This window comes from Mastomys coucha, unplaced genomic scaffold (genome assembly GCF_008632895.1).
Source record: "Mastomys coucha isolate ucsf_1 unplaced genomic scaffold, UCSF_Mcou_1 pScaffold22, whole genome shotgun sequence".
Lineage (NCBI taxonomy): Eukaryota > Metazoa > Chordata > Mammalia > Rodentia > Muridae > Mastomys > Mastomys coucha.
In genome coordinates, this window is record NW_022196905.1 from 91691870 (window position 1) to 91705666 (window position 13797).

The 13797-nt window shown below is 44.0% G+C and overlaps 1 protein-coding gene across 2 annotated transcripts in view; it reads right to left on the reverse strand.

The window, feature by feature from the left end:
* Rasgef1b (RasGEF domain family member 1B) overlaps positions 1-13797 on the reverse strand; it is a 525564-nt gene that overhangs the window by 252454 nt on the left and 259313 nt on the right. The gene's annotated exons all lie outside the window — the stretch shown is intronic.

Consider the following 13797-nt stretch of genomic DNA (forward strand, 5'->3'; position numbering starts at 1 on the left):
CCCCCCCATGAGGCAAGCAGTTTTGTTCTACCACACACACTCGCTCACCATGTTCTATCTCACCTCAGCCCCAAGGTAATGAAGTCAACTGATCAAGGGTTGACATCTCTTAGTTTGACACCAGATGAACAATACAGTGAGACCTTGTTCCCTCTCCCCTCCCAAAATAAATACACATATCAATACTGAGCCATCAGTCAAGATTTTTCTACTGATAAAGACTATTTTTTAAAGTTATAGTCTGGGAAGGAGCTTGGTACAAAGGGTTGAGAATATTGCTAACTCCTCGCAAGAAAGTACCCGTGTTTGTCAGAGGTGACTGGTTGCTTCTCAGCTCTTCTTGATTCAAAGGGTACAGAGGGATTAGTTTCCTGGTGATCCGTTTTAAAGATGGAAAGTCTTTAGGTACCTGACGCTGCTTATTCTGAAACCTGCAGAGCCTGCTCTCCTTCAGACAGACCCAGCACTGCTTAACATATTGGCTGCTCTCTTGTTGCCTTCCCAGTAATTTTCTGATTAGTACTACTTTGTGGGTTTTGAGTTCTTTGAGAGCGCAGTGCGCTCTCCCCATCCTCATCCCAACCTCCAAAAGGCAGGAGGAAAAGGCTTTGCACGTTTAAAGGAAGGGCTCCTACCCAGGAAGCCAGCACTAATTCTGAAGCCTGTGACTTTAAGCCACTCATCCCCTAAGATCTCCATAAACCAGATTCGGTGAAGGGCTCTCAGCAAAGGCCAGAGAAGAGGAACATATTCTGAGCTGGGGCTGGAGAGCGTGCACTTGTACTTGAGGGCTATCTTTCACTAAAGAACTCAAGAGCAATTTCTGGTTGGAAAGAGCTGCGTGCAGGTATCGCCCACCCCCCACCTCCCTGCCCCTCTCCACCCACCCCCTGAACAGGGAACAGAGAGCTATACAAGCCCAGAGCTAATTTATCTTCCCTAATATAAAATGTTCCACCAATTTTTCAAGTAGATTTATTGAGTAGATAAGCCCTGGAACATTCTTTCTGCAGACCTGTAAAAAACATCAGCAGCATCTCTCTTCTTTCATGATATCACTGTCAGGCGGTTCCTTTAGTTGGTATAGTATGCCAACGAGCCCAAGGCCGTGCATCTGACCGTATACATCAATTCCATTCACATGGACAATTGTATGAGGTATACCCCCCATGTTCACCGTAGTGCCACAAACCCTGGTGGGAAACTATTGATGCAGGGTTGGAAATCCATCATGTGTACACAGTAATCCTGGCTCAGTTTGGCCCATTTTTGAACATTCTTCTTCCTCTGCCCTCATGTTGCTTCTCCATGCTCTACACTCCAGCCATTTTGTTGAGACTTCTAATTGTCCTTAAATAGGGATACTGGGTGGGGCCGTGCTCCTATGCTTGGGGAACATAGGGTAGCGAAAGGATGAGCCACCAACACTTCGCCTTTCTTCTCTTTTCCTCAGTAGAAGTAAAGTTCAATTTTAACATCTGAATTAAACTGCATCCCATGAGACCCATAAAGTATGCCACAGCACAGCCTTTGTGGCACAGGCTCATTGGGCAAGCCTGTATTTCTGAGGCTGTCACATAGCAAATACTAAACTAAGGGAAGGCCAAATCCGTATGGTTCGTGTCAGTCCATCTAGGGAAGTCCATGCAGTGAAGTTCAGAAGATCTTGTCAAAGGGCTGGCTGGCTGGCTGATCTTCTGTAGGTCGAGGCTTACACTGGTATTGATGCTAAAGCAAGGCAACGCTGAAGTGTGAAAACAAGGGCAGAAATGTCCCCATCCTTAACTCCCATGGTGCTGCGTGCTGCTTATGACTCTTGTCCCTGTGATCAGTGACCTGGCAGTAGCAACTTAAGGGAGAACTAGGCCGCTGCTTCATGGCAGCTGGGGGCCTGAAGGGTGGCTTGTTCAACTTTTGTGGACAGGATACTAAGAGCTCAGACTGGAAGCCAGGTCAGATTTCAGCCCTCAAAGGTTCACCTCCAGTGACCTACCTCTGCCAACCATGTTTACTGCCTCAAGGCTCCATAATTTCCAAACACTGCCCAAGGACCAAATGTTCAAATACACTAGCTGATGAGGGATATTACACATCTAGACCGCAATGCTTGGCTATTTGTACACATATCTGCAAAGTCAGCATCATAGTAGTGCCTAACTTGAAACACAATAGGGAACACCACTCTCTCTGCAGTCAATATTAAAACCAAGAATACATGAGGCCACTTTGTTCACCTAGCAGAAAGTAGGAGGGACAGCTAGAACATCTGTCCATCCAGCCAATAAGTATGGAATGCTTGCTATACAGCTGGTGTTGTTCACATGGGGCCAGGTCTTCTGGACCATGTAAATCAAAGAAGTGTCAATTTGCCCCTATGTAAAGTGTGGATTAAGGGGCCCATTCTAGTTACATACAGCGCAGCAGAGTTGGGAAATAGATTCCTCGAATAAAGGAATTAGTTTTCTCTGAGTGGAATTTTTCATTGTTATTTCTTTTTGAAAGAGACATAATGTGTCCCTTTCAGTGTGTGTCATGCTTCATACTTGAGCAGCCTGAGCTTCCCATTTTCAGGCTCACAAAGACACCCATCTTTCTGAGCACCATGACTAGTTAATTAAGAAAAATGGAGTGTCAGATGCCGCCGAGAAAGGATCCATCTTTGAGAGGAAGCCAGCTTGCGTTCTGTGCTGGGAAAACCTGGGAGTGGAAGGGAATAAAGCTTCAGTGACTCTCCTAGGTCCTAGACTGTCATTGGTGTGTGTGACCTTCGGTGGATTAAGTGTCTCTTCCCTGGGTCTCTGTTCATTCTCCCTAATAGGTAATTGATATTCCCACCCTAGGGCCACTGAAACAATAGGCCACCTGCCTGGCTACACTGACCACAACCGTCAGAGAGAGGAGTCAGAGATTTAAGCCAGAAATTCTTGAAGTTTGAAAGATCCTAAGGACTACAGGGGACAGTCACTCTGCTTTAAGAGAACTCTTGTTTTTCTGTGAAGGACTCCCCTGTCCTGCATGGACCTAGCTGGGCAAGAACTCTAAGGATTATTCTCCCTAACACACACACACACACACACACACACACACACACACACACACACCCCTCATGCACACATACATATACATACTCTGTTCATTAATTGCCCAGTTGCCCAGGACAGTACATTTCTTTTTCTGGCCCCACTCACTCCAGCCCAGCTCCAGCCATATTTATTTCATATATGCGGGTACACTGTCACTGTCTTCAGACACAGCAGAAAGCATCGGATGCTCATTACAGATAGTTGTGAGCCACCATGTGGTTGCTGGAAATTGAACTCAGGACCTCTGGAAGAGCAGTTGGCACTCTTAACTGCTGAGCCATCTCTCCAGCCCCAACAGTACATTTTCTAAAAATTGAAAACAGATTGTTCTGTCATATCCCAACCACAGTTTCCCTTCCCTTCACTCTTCCTGGCTAACCCCGCACCCCCACCCCATCTCCCCACTCACCACTTCTCTATTTCTTCTTCAGAAAAGAACAGGCCCCAAAGAGGCTGTAGCCAAACAGGACAAAGCAAGAGACCATAGGGCTGGAGCGGTGGCTCAGCAGTTAAGAGCACTGACTGTTCTTCCATAGCACTCGGGTTCAATTCCCAGCACCCACGTGGCAGTTCACACCTATCTGTAACTCCACTTCCAGGGCTTCTGACACCCTCACACAGATATATATGCAGGCAAAAATACCAATGGACCAAAATAAAAGTAAGTTTAAGGGGGGGGGAGAAGAATAAGTCAAGGCAAAAGCCCTCATATTGAGGATGAACAAGGCAATCCAACAAGAGAAAGAGTCCCAAAGGTGGACAAAATTGCCAGAGATACACCTGCTCCCACTGTTAGGAGTTTTACAGACCACCAGACTAGCAGCCATAGCATACACACAGAGGACCTAGTGTAGACCACGCAGACCTGTGCTTGCCAGTTCAGTCTCTCTGAGTCCATGGGAGCCTTACTTAGTTATTCGGTGGGTCATATTCTCCTGGTGTCCCCTATCCTCTCCGACTCCAGAACTTGATGGAGACCTCTACAATATCTGTCTTTGGGTCTCTGTACCAGCTCCCATCTGCTTCTGGAGGAAGCCTCTCTGATGACCACTGGACAGGACAGTACTTCTTAATCCTTTCCCATTGTCATCTCTTAAAGAACCCTTCAGATGTTTTTCCCTAATCAACATGCATTATGTATGTTTATCGTATGTAGGTCTGTGTATTATACATAAAAGAGTAAGGTCTTTGTTATTGTTGTTGTTGTCACTAAGAAGGAATTTTACCTGCCCAGGAGCGATATAGGCCTCCAAGAATATCTGGCCTAGAGTAGCAAGTCAATATTTCTAAACCAAAGCTTACTTTCCTGTATGTCTTACTCTAATCTTAGCCTCATTTAGAGAAAAGCCACTCAGTTCACTCAGACCAGGCTTTTGGGTTAGCACCAGTGCATGCTTACATTGGGAGAGACAGGGCTACACAGCACGGTGGGAGAGGGGATCACAACAGAAAAGGTTATTCATGGATGCCCTCAACAGGGAACTACCACCTCAGCCAAGGCCATACCCTTTCCCAAGGACCAATGACTGGTCCTTGTCGACTATAAAAATGTACTCCCTGCTAGCCCCACCTTGGGAGACTCTCAAGGGCTACCTACCACAGTTGTAGAGGACTTTATGTGGTTAGCTGAGGTAAGTTGACGGCCTCTTGATGTATATACCTTCACTTCAGGATTGGAGTACTTTTAACAGAGTAGCTCGATCTTAATTTATTTGTTTCTAAAAGAAACCCAACTAAGGCTTTTGCACAACTGATTCTGTTTTTCTGCACTGATCCCCACAACTTCGATTTCTTATTTGTCATTCTACCCTTGGGCATCTCTTAGGGCATTCCTTTCTGTCATTCATACCTTGATAAATTCCACTCCATACCCTACCATCTATGAGGAGTCTCTCCTCATTTTAAAACTGTAGTTTCTGAAGTACCCTGGATCCCAGGAAATTTGAAAACCATCTAATAGTGTATGGAAGGAAAATATTATAATTTTAATCTCATTTAATTACTAATGAAGAAATTTAACAATCAATATTCCAGAGGCAAGTGACAGGGATATACTAAGAGCAAGATGGGCTTAGGACCCCCGAGTCTTCCAGCTCAGAGGACCTGACAGGGCATTAGAAACCACTTACTTTGAACATCGAGCAAACACACAATCTGATTCAATGTATTTATGGATAATTTTGTTTTGAATGCTAAAATCTTTGTAGTGGTATTTTGCAGTGGGATGTTAGAAGCCACAAAGCTCCTGTTTCATAGAGCTTCACTGATTCCCCCTGAACACTGCTGTCAAATCTTATGATGACTCGCAAGTCTGTTAGACACAGTTTCCAATGCTTTCTGTAATAGAAAAGATTATATAAAAGATTCCTAGATAACAATGTCTAGGAAATATTTCTCAATATTTGACAATAACTGTATAAATTAACTGTCTTTTTTTCTTTTAAGTTTGTCCCTCCAAATAGAGGAGTGTTTAAGCAATGAATAAAACAATCACTTAAAAAAGAGAACGTTTTGATAACAGATGCCTGGTACTATTTCCATGATCACATGGTCTTGTTGCCTGAAAACAGTATGTCCCGCTTAAAATATTTCTTTATCTGCTCTCTTTGGAGATGAGCATCTATTTTTGAATCTTCTAAATAAAGACATCTGGGTGGAGCATGAGCTTACTTGTTGAAAGTAGATGGATGTGATATCATCCACATAGTTGATGAGAGCAACAGACTGACAAAGTGGTGAAGGTGACAATTTATTAATGCGATGTGATAAAAGATGATTTGCATAATTAGTAAATGGGACTGGAAAGTGAAAGGAGGACTGTTAGAGTGAGCAAAGCCACAGATGTATTTCTTTCCTCAGGATCTGCCTATCTTAGCGAATTATCTTTCCTAGCTATAATAGCCATTTGAATAATGTATTCAAAGAAACTGAATTTTGAACCTCGCCTTTAACAAAGTATTGACAAAGATCATTAGCAAGCTGTTAAATCAGCTTTCCCATTGCTTTCATTAAAATAAGAGATTTTGTGGTAGACATGAAAGATCTTTTATTATATTAATGATAAAAATCATTTATTTTACTTTGTGCAGCATGTCTCTTACATGATATATTGGCTATGATATATATGACATATATGATACATATGATAGATATATGCTATGTATAAATACCACTAATAGTATATATCTTAGATGATGTGCTCAAAACAATTTACTCATAAATACAAAAATAAAATCTTAAGAATTCTCCTTGGATTAATTTCTCGTGACTATTCTAACAAATGCCTACAAATTTAGTTACACAAAAATATAGAAAGTGGGGTGGGGAGGTGGCTCAGTAGATAAAGCATTTGTCACACAATCATTAGGACCAGAGTTCAGGTCCCTATAACCCCACATAAAAGCTAGGTAATCAGGGCATCCTATTTGTAATCCCAGCACTCAGAAAGCAAAGACAAGGAGCCCTGGGGCAAAATGGCAAGCTACACTAGCCCAGCTGGTGAGCTCAGATTTCAGCAATAGATCATACCTCAACATATAAGAAGAGCAATGAAAGAAAAGTTCTAATCTCAACCTCTAACTTACACACACACACACCTCCACATGTGCACATGAATATGCAGAACGAGAAAAATAGTTATACTCTTATAGCTCTGGAGGCCATATGTACTAAGCTCTATCCCCAGAGGTTTTGATTCAGCAAGTCTGTGGTAGACCCAATAATTTGCATGTTTACCAGGTTCCCATGCTTTACTGAAGCACCTGGCCCAGAGGTCACACTTTAAGAAGCACTGAAGAGGAAGTTTATGGAGGCTCTAGTAAGTTAGAACAAAGGGTTAGATGTCAGAGGTGTAATCTGTATCTAGCTTGTCCTCTGGCTCAAGGAGCCAATGGAAAAAGAGCCCAATGGGCAAAAAGGGTACATAGCTTTTGCCAATTAAATATTCAGCCTGATGATCTAGTGTTCAGCAACCCAGAAGCCCCAACAGTTAACTTTAGTCAAAGGCAAAGATAGAATCCTGGCATCCCATTCTTGAGAGTTAATGCCAGTTTCCTCCTTTGAATGAGTAAATCTGTAAGTAGTTCAGGAATCCCAGAAGAAATAGAGAAGAAAATCATAAGTAAATTGACAGGTCATCAACTATCACTTGGTCCAGTCTTATGATCCATTCATTACCTCCTTCCAGAAATAACACAGCTATTTTGTAAGTAGAACAGTTTCCCTGAGATGCAGACATGTTTGAAGCAATTAAGAAGCCATCACACACTTTCTTACAAGTTCTGCTTCAGTGTCAGATGTTCCTGAGTGGGCTCTGGATGAAGAAGTTGAAGACATACAAGTACACCCAGAAGCATGCAATCAGTCCTTCGACAAACACTGTCCTCTGCTCTGATCTTGCCATGGATGCTGTATGAGAATGTGGAGCTGTTAGGCTTATGGAGTTTATCATCCTTTAAGTCTTCTTTCTAGTACTTTTTATATAGTGTCTTACTCAGGGTTTCTATTCCTGCACAAACATCATGACCAAGAAGCAAGTTGGGGAGGAAAGGGTTTATTTAGCTTACTTCTACACTGCTGTTTATCACTTAAGGAAGTCAAGACTGGAACTCAAGCAGGTCAGGAAGCAGGAGCTGATGCAGAGGCCATGGAGGGAAGTTCCTTACTGGCTTGCTTCCCCTGGCTTGCTCAGCCTGCTCTCTTATAGAACTCAAGACTTCCAACCCAGGGATGGCACTACCATCCCTACCCCCTTGATCACTAATTGAGAAAATGCCCCACAGCTGAGTCTCATGGAGGCACTTCCCCAACTGAAGCTCCCTTCTCTGTGATAACTCCAGCCTGTGTCAAGTTGACACACAAAACCAGCCAGTACATATAGCAAATATGAGATAGCTCCCAATATCTATGTTCTTTGTCTTCCTCCTGGTTATAATGTCTAAACCCGTTTGTCTCTCTTACATTAGGGTGTGGTTCTATGTAGACTACAATTGTAAGACTACAAAAGTAAGTGGATTAATGTATTTCTCCTGGTCTTTGACATATGAGATCACCTCTCCTTACTAGCTGCCAACTGAGTGAACATAGCAATAAGGAGCTGAAAGAGAGAAATTTGTGAGATTGAAGGTGTCCAGGCCTCCAACTGGCTGAATGAAGGAGCCCACTTCACACATAGTTGAATAAGAAATAAATTTCTACTGCATTACATTTCTGGAAATGGCAGGGGGGTTCATACAGTAGTTATCCTCGTGGGATAATAGTGAGTGTTATTACTACTATTAATAGACCTGTACTTTAAGAGAAATAGTGGGATGTGAATAACAAATATGTTCATTTTTTAAGTTCCATGTGGGTGAAAATAAGAGACTTGCAGATCCTAAAAGGATCAGAAAAATCTGGCATGGTCCTTTGTGGTCTGCAGTTTCCACAGCATACTGTTGGGGCAAAAGAGAGGGAAGACCATTACTACTTTGAGTAACGGTCACTTCAAACATAATTCAGAATAAATTTTAAACTTGATCTTAGCCAAAAAGCTAAGAAGTTATGCTTTCAGAAGAAATATGTTATATAGAGAAGCATAGATTGGTCAAGTAAACTCTAGCTGTTGAAAGCATGAAAATTAGAAATCTGATGGCCTCTGTCATTGGTCATGGGCCATGCTCATATGAGCACCGTGTACAGTCAGAACCACTTCTGAGATGTCTGTGTGGAAATCAAACCCATCAAGCCACAAAGCCTCCCTCTTTGATTCACTCCACCATGTTTCCTACGTGAGACTAGAGAGCTCAGTGAGTACCAAAGGCTACAGTCACTATGGCAAGCACAGAGCAACACTGTTCTGCCACAGCAGAGAAAACATCTGCACTTGTCGACATCATCACTAAGCGCCAGGGGCTGCCATGACCCTGACACCACATAATGATTTCCTTACTCTTCTGGGTACTGGCAGAGACGAAAAAATCGATGCTCGGGGCTTCGAGCCTTCAGCTAGGATCAAGGCCTAGTGCATTCTTCATGTACAAGTCTCTTGCTGGTGATTCGTCAAAAGTCAGACACCCCAGACTGTTTCTGGAATGGAAAATCAATAACCTTGTCAATGAGCTACTTCTCCTGCCAGAACTGGCAACCATGTTACTCCCAAGTCTTCTCAGAGTCTCTCTGTCCCTGGCTTTCCCAACACCCACACAACTCTCTTTGTCTCCAGTCAGGAGAGAAATGGCTTCTTAAATTTCAGCTTCTATTATGTGAACATCTGTGAGCAAATAAGCTGGGAGTGTGGCTTCCATGCTGTCCATTCCCTGCTTGGGACCCCACATTTCATTCCCAACCCATTGAGGCCCAATGCACCTGGCAGATGAATCAATGCCCAGTGGGTGGCTCTAAATCTATAAATAATTCAAGACAATAACCAAAACAAGGACTCCATTCCTTTCACTGAGAGAGGAGACTGTTTTTAGGAGATTATCACCTTAGGCTACAATTTAGGAAATTACATTTCCGTTTCAAAAGAACTGATAATATGGAGATAAAATAAAAAATTCCCCGAACACTGTTAGACAAATCCCTGCCATTTTTCATTGTAACAATATTGGTAACCACGAGCACAGTGCTGTGGGGACCCACCAAAATGCCATAGTGGATTATCTAGTTGGCACTGGAAATGTAAATTAATTTAACATTGTAAACAAAGGAGCCTCTTAGAAAATATATTTTAAATGTTCTGTATAGTGTGACTGTTTTAGAGGAGTTATATTCGTAGTGAGATGCTCTGGCCCTGATGCATAAACTGGAGCAAGAAAACACCCTGATCTGCTAGGCTGTTGGTCATCTTTCCTTCGTTTTAAGATGACTTGGAAATTGTCAGGCATTTCTGAAGAGGGCAGACTCCAGGAGGAAGTGATGATATTATTGGGCAGCATATCCTCTCAGGTCTCCATATACCAAGCATTCACATCCCTTTATATTTAAGCTTCTAAGAAAAGAAGACTCTTTACCTGAAGATTTATGGATGACAATCTCCCAAGACAAGAAGCAAGAATTTCACCGAAGATCCAAGACTTGGCAGAAGAAAGTCCGGCAGTCTGAGCTTGAGTAGTAGGCACATGGATTGCATTGAGAATGTTGGCTATTTCCTCTGTCCTAAGGCATGGTTCTGCTAAGTAATAGCTGACTTTCTCAGGACCTTGTGGTCAGTATTTTCAAAGAATGAGAGGCCATACTACACACATGAATAAGTCCCCTAGCTGCAAACCACTAGGTGACTCTTTACATATAATTCCTATTGGACGATGACCACAAGACAATCTTGGCACTGGGCAAGTGATTCTGTGAGTAGGAGCGTTCACTACAGAAGCACAAGTACCTATGTTCAGGTCCCCAGAACTCATGTAAAAAGCCAAGTGTGGCATATACAACTGTAACCCCAACTCAACTCCAGCGAAGCAGAGACAGGAGGGTTTGGGGCTTGCTGAATATAAGCCTCCTTGAAAAAAATAATTGCAAGCTTCAAGTTTCATGAGGTATCCAGTCTCAAGGAAAGAAGGCAGAGAGACAACACCCTCCCACAGCATATTCTGCACTGAAGAAAAACCTATGTTGCTCACCACCCATCCTAGTTTCATTTACTCAGCCTGTATATGAGGAGGACTGGCACAGCACAGCAGTCCATACTGAAGACACAGCTGTGAACGGGAACTTGAGGATCCTGAATTCAGGATGCCTGTATTCTGTGAGAATACGAGACAACTCCCTAAAGTCAGGAGAGAACACTCTGACCAGGATAAGCCCCATAAATAGATTGAACAAGATGCGGAGATAAAAAGTGCCAGAGAGGAGTCACTTCGGATGGTAAGGTCAGGAAAAGGTCTCTCTGACATTAAAGGTGACATTTAAGCAGTTGAGGCTTGAGGCATGAGAAGGAACCGACCATCATGAAGGCAGAACATTCTAAACAGATAGATGAGCATGCTCCAAAGCTACAAGCCCAGGGCACTGAGCAAATGCCAACTGTCTGGGAGCAAGGCTGGAAGCAGACCGGAACCATAACCTGTAGAAGCTGGGGGTCCCCGGCCAGATGTGCACAACTGATTTTAAACCGCTGGGAAAGGCCTTAAGTAGGAGGGCAACACAATCCAACTCATGTTTCAAAAGCTCTTTTTGGCTGACACAGCAGATTTCCGAAGCTCCTTTTGGGCTGCTCTGTGGAAAATGGGTTGGGCTGAGTGGACAGGTGTTACAGGCATATGTTAAGAATGTATAACCAAAACTATATACTTCATTCTCTGCCTCAGCTCAGGCTGACTCCTTATGTTGCATGGACCATGTTTTAACTTATTCCAAATCTTAGCATGCATTCAATAGAGTACATGTGCCCTAAACACTACAACATTACGAAGAATGGTCATGTGGTTGTTATTTCCTGTCAGCTATCAAATTAAGGCATGGCAAAGCTGGGCAGTGGTGGCACATGCCTTTAATTCCAGCATTTGGGAGACTGAGGCAGGCGGATTTCTGAGTTCAAGGCCAGCCTGGTTTACAGAGTGAGTTCCCAGTCAGCCAGGGCTATACAGAGAAACCCTGTCTCAAAAAAACAAAAACAAAAACAAAAAAACAAACAAACAAAAAAAAACAAGACAAAACAAAGAAAAACCAAAACCAAAACCAACAAAACAAAAGACATATTTATTTATCAAAATAAAGTCATATGGCTGTAGATGGTGTTTCTTAGCATAACATGTGTGTCTTCATGCAGGAAGCAGTAAAGCTTGAAGACCACTCGGCATTTCCCCTGAAACTGAGGAGGAAACTATGGAGGAATGAAGTTTCCACACTGACTTCTAAACTATCTATAAATAAGAGTTTGCTCAAGTCTGTTTGGAATGCTTGCTTTTCAAACAGCCTGCTTCCTGAAAATGTCCATGATTAAGCTTTTCTGAGACTGGTGAGTGTGACTGTGGAGTGGGGATAGCTACTGAAGCAGGCATGCCCAAGTACATGGGAGGATCTATTTCTGTGGCCCATCAGGCCGTGGAGCTTAGCACTGATCATCTAAGTCATCTTCGAAGGGGCTCAGCAGCCATCAGCTGCTCTCAGATCTATGTGCACAGTGAGGGTCTGTGTGCCATGAGGGGCAGAGGTAGCAAGCCAGAGATATATGTGGCTGAATGGGGTAATGACCCAGAAGAGGCAATTGAGAAACAAGGACACACACACACACACTCTGAATGCTTTCCCCTTTGGCAAAAAGACTGATTCTGGGAATGACAAAATAAACTGGCCTGACTCATTATTAATACTTCTTGTGATGGCCATCAATGTAATCCCTATGGACTCCTTATATGTGCCTTTGGTTAGCCACTCATCTTTCCTTTTCATTCCGCTAGTGTCTGCTGTACCCTACACAGAAATAGCACACAGTGGGAGCTGTCATTAGCTGGAGGTGACTCCCACCTCCATGACAGGCACGTAGTCTTCTGAGTTTATTAGGGGCCTTTTGGTATTCCTGTGGCTTGCTATCCTCAGTTTCCCGGATGTAGGATCTCCTGAAGGACTTACAGTCTTGTTCTAACCTGGAGAAAGTCTAGGCCAAATGCTTGTCCCTGCTGGCTGTGCAGCCTCGTGGAGTAAATAGAGAGATGGGCCCAAGCCAGATGCCCGAGTTTGAATCTTGCTGCCACCATTTACGGATAACCATTCTAAAGTTATGACCACAGTAAATGGAAACAAAGCAAGCCCCTGTCCTATAAGGTTCTTAGGAATGAGATGTTAATAGTGTAAATGTTTGGGCTGGTTACCTCGGCACACCATAAGCTATTGTGAAGCATGAGGAAGCTGTTCATTGCTTCTCTATCTTCCCTGCAGGAAAAAAAAAAATTAAAATCTAAAATAAGAAGCGATGTTTACTTGAATGCCTGCTTTGGTACAAATCTTGAGTGTAAGCATACCTGCAAAGCTTGTCTTCCCCTGTCAGAATGGCCTGTCTTGGGACTCTCACCCTCTGTCCCGGGTACAAAAGAGAGAAAGGCAGGCCAAGGTGTCCTGGGACTGCTCCCTCCCTGAGTGACAGCTGGTGCTGTCAAAAGTCCTTATTGCTGCTGAGCACAGACCTTCTGGCAAAGGCGCGCAGCACAGAGGCGCCCAGTCTCCCTGCCCACCTGTCAGCCTCATCCAGGAACAGCACAGATATTTGCTCTTTTCTTCCCCTGTGTCCAGCAAGCCCCAGTGCCTTCATTACTGCTCACAGTCCCAGCCTGCCTCCCTCTCCCTCCCGGAACACAAACTCTTCAGCCTATTCTTCCAAGAAGGGGATTAGGCCCAATTAATCTCTGGACAAATGTCAAGGAGTCTGGGGGAGGGGCCACCTTTCAAGTGCCGCGCCCCAAAGAGCAAATCATGCCAGACGTGTGCCGCCCCGCCCGCCGGGCTCTGCACCAGGGCGAGCTGGAGCAGCTGCCAACACAATCAGCCAGGCCTTCTTAATCTCAGGCTTAGCTTCCGAGGGGGGCTCGCTTTCTTGCCAGCCTGTCCTGACAGACCGCAAACACCCGATGCCGGAGCTCCTCTGCTCCTGCCATCTGTGGGGTAGGGGGAGCTGGACAGGGAAGCCCTCCCCCACTCCACCTCAGTCAGGCGATGGCAGCATCCCTCTCCTCTAGCTCTGTTTTCCTCTCAGCTCCCTGGATGGCCTTCCTCTCCCTCAGCCCACCCCCAAAGGGCC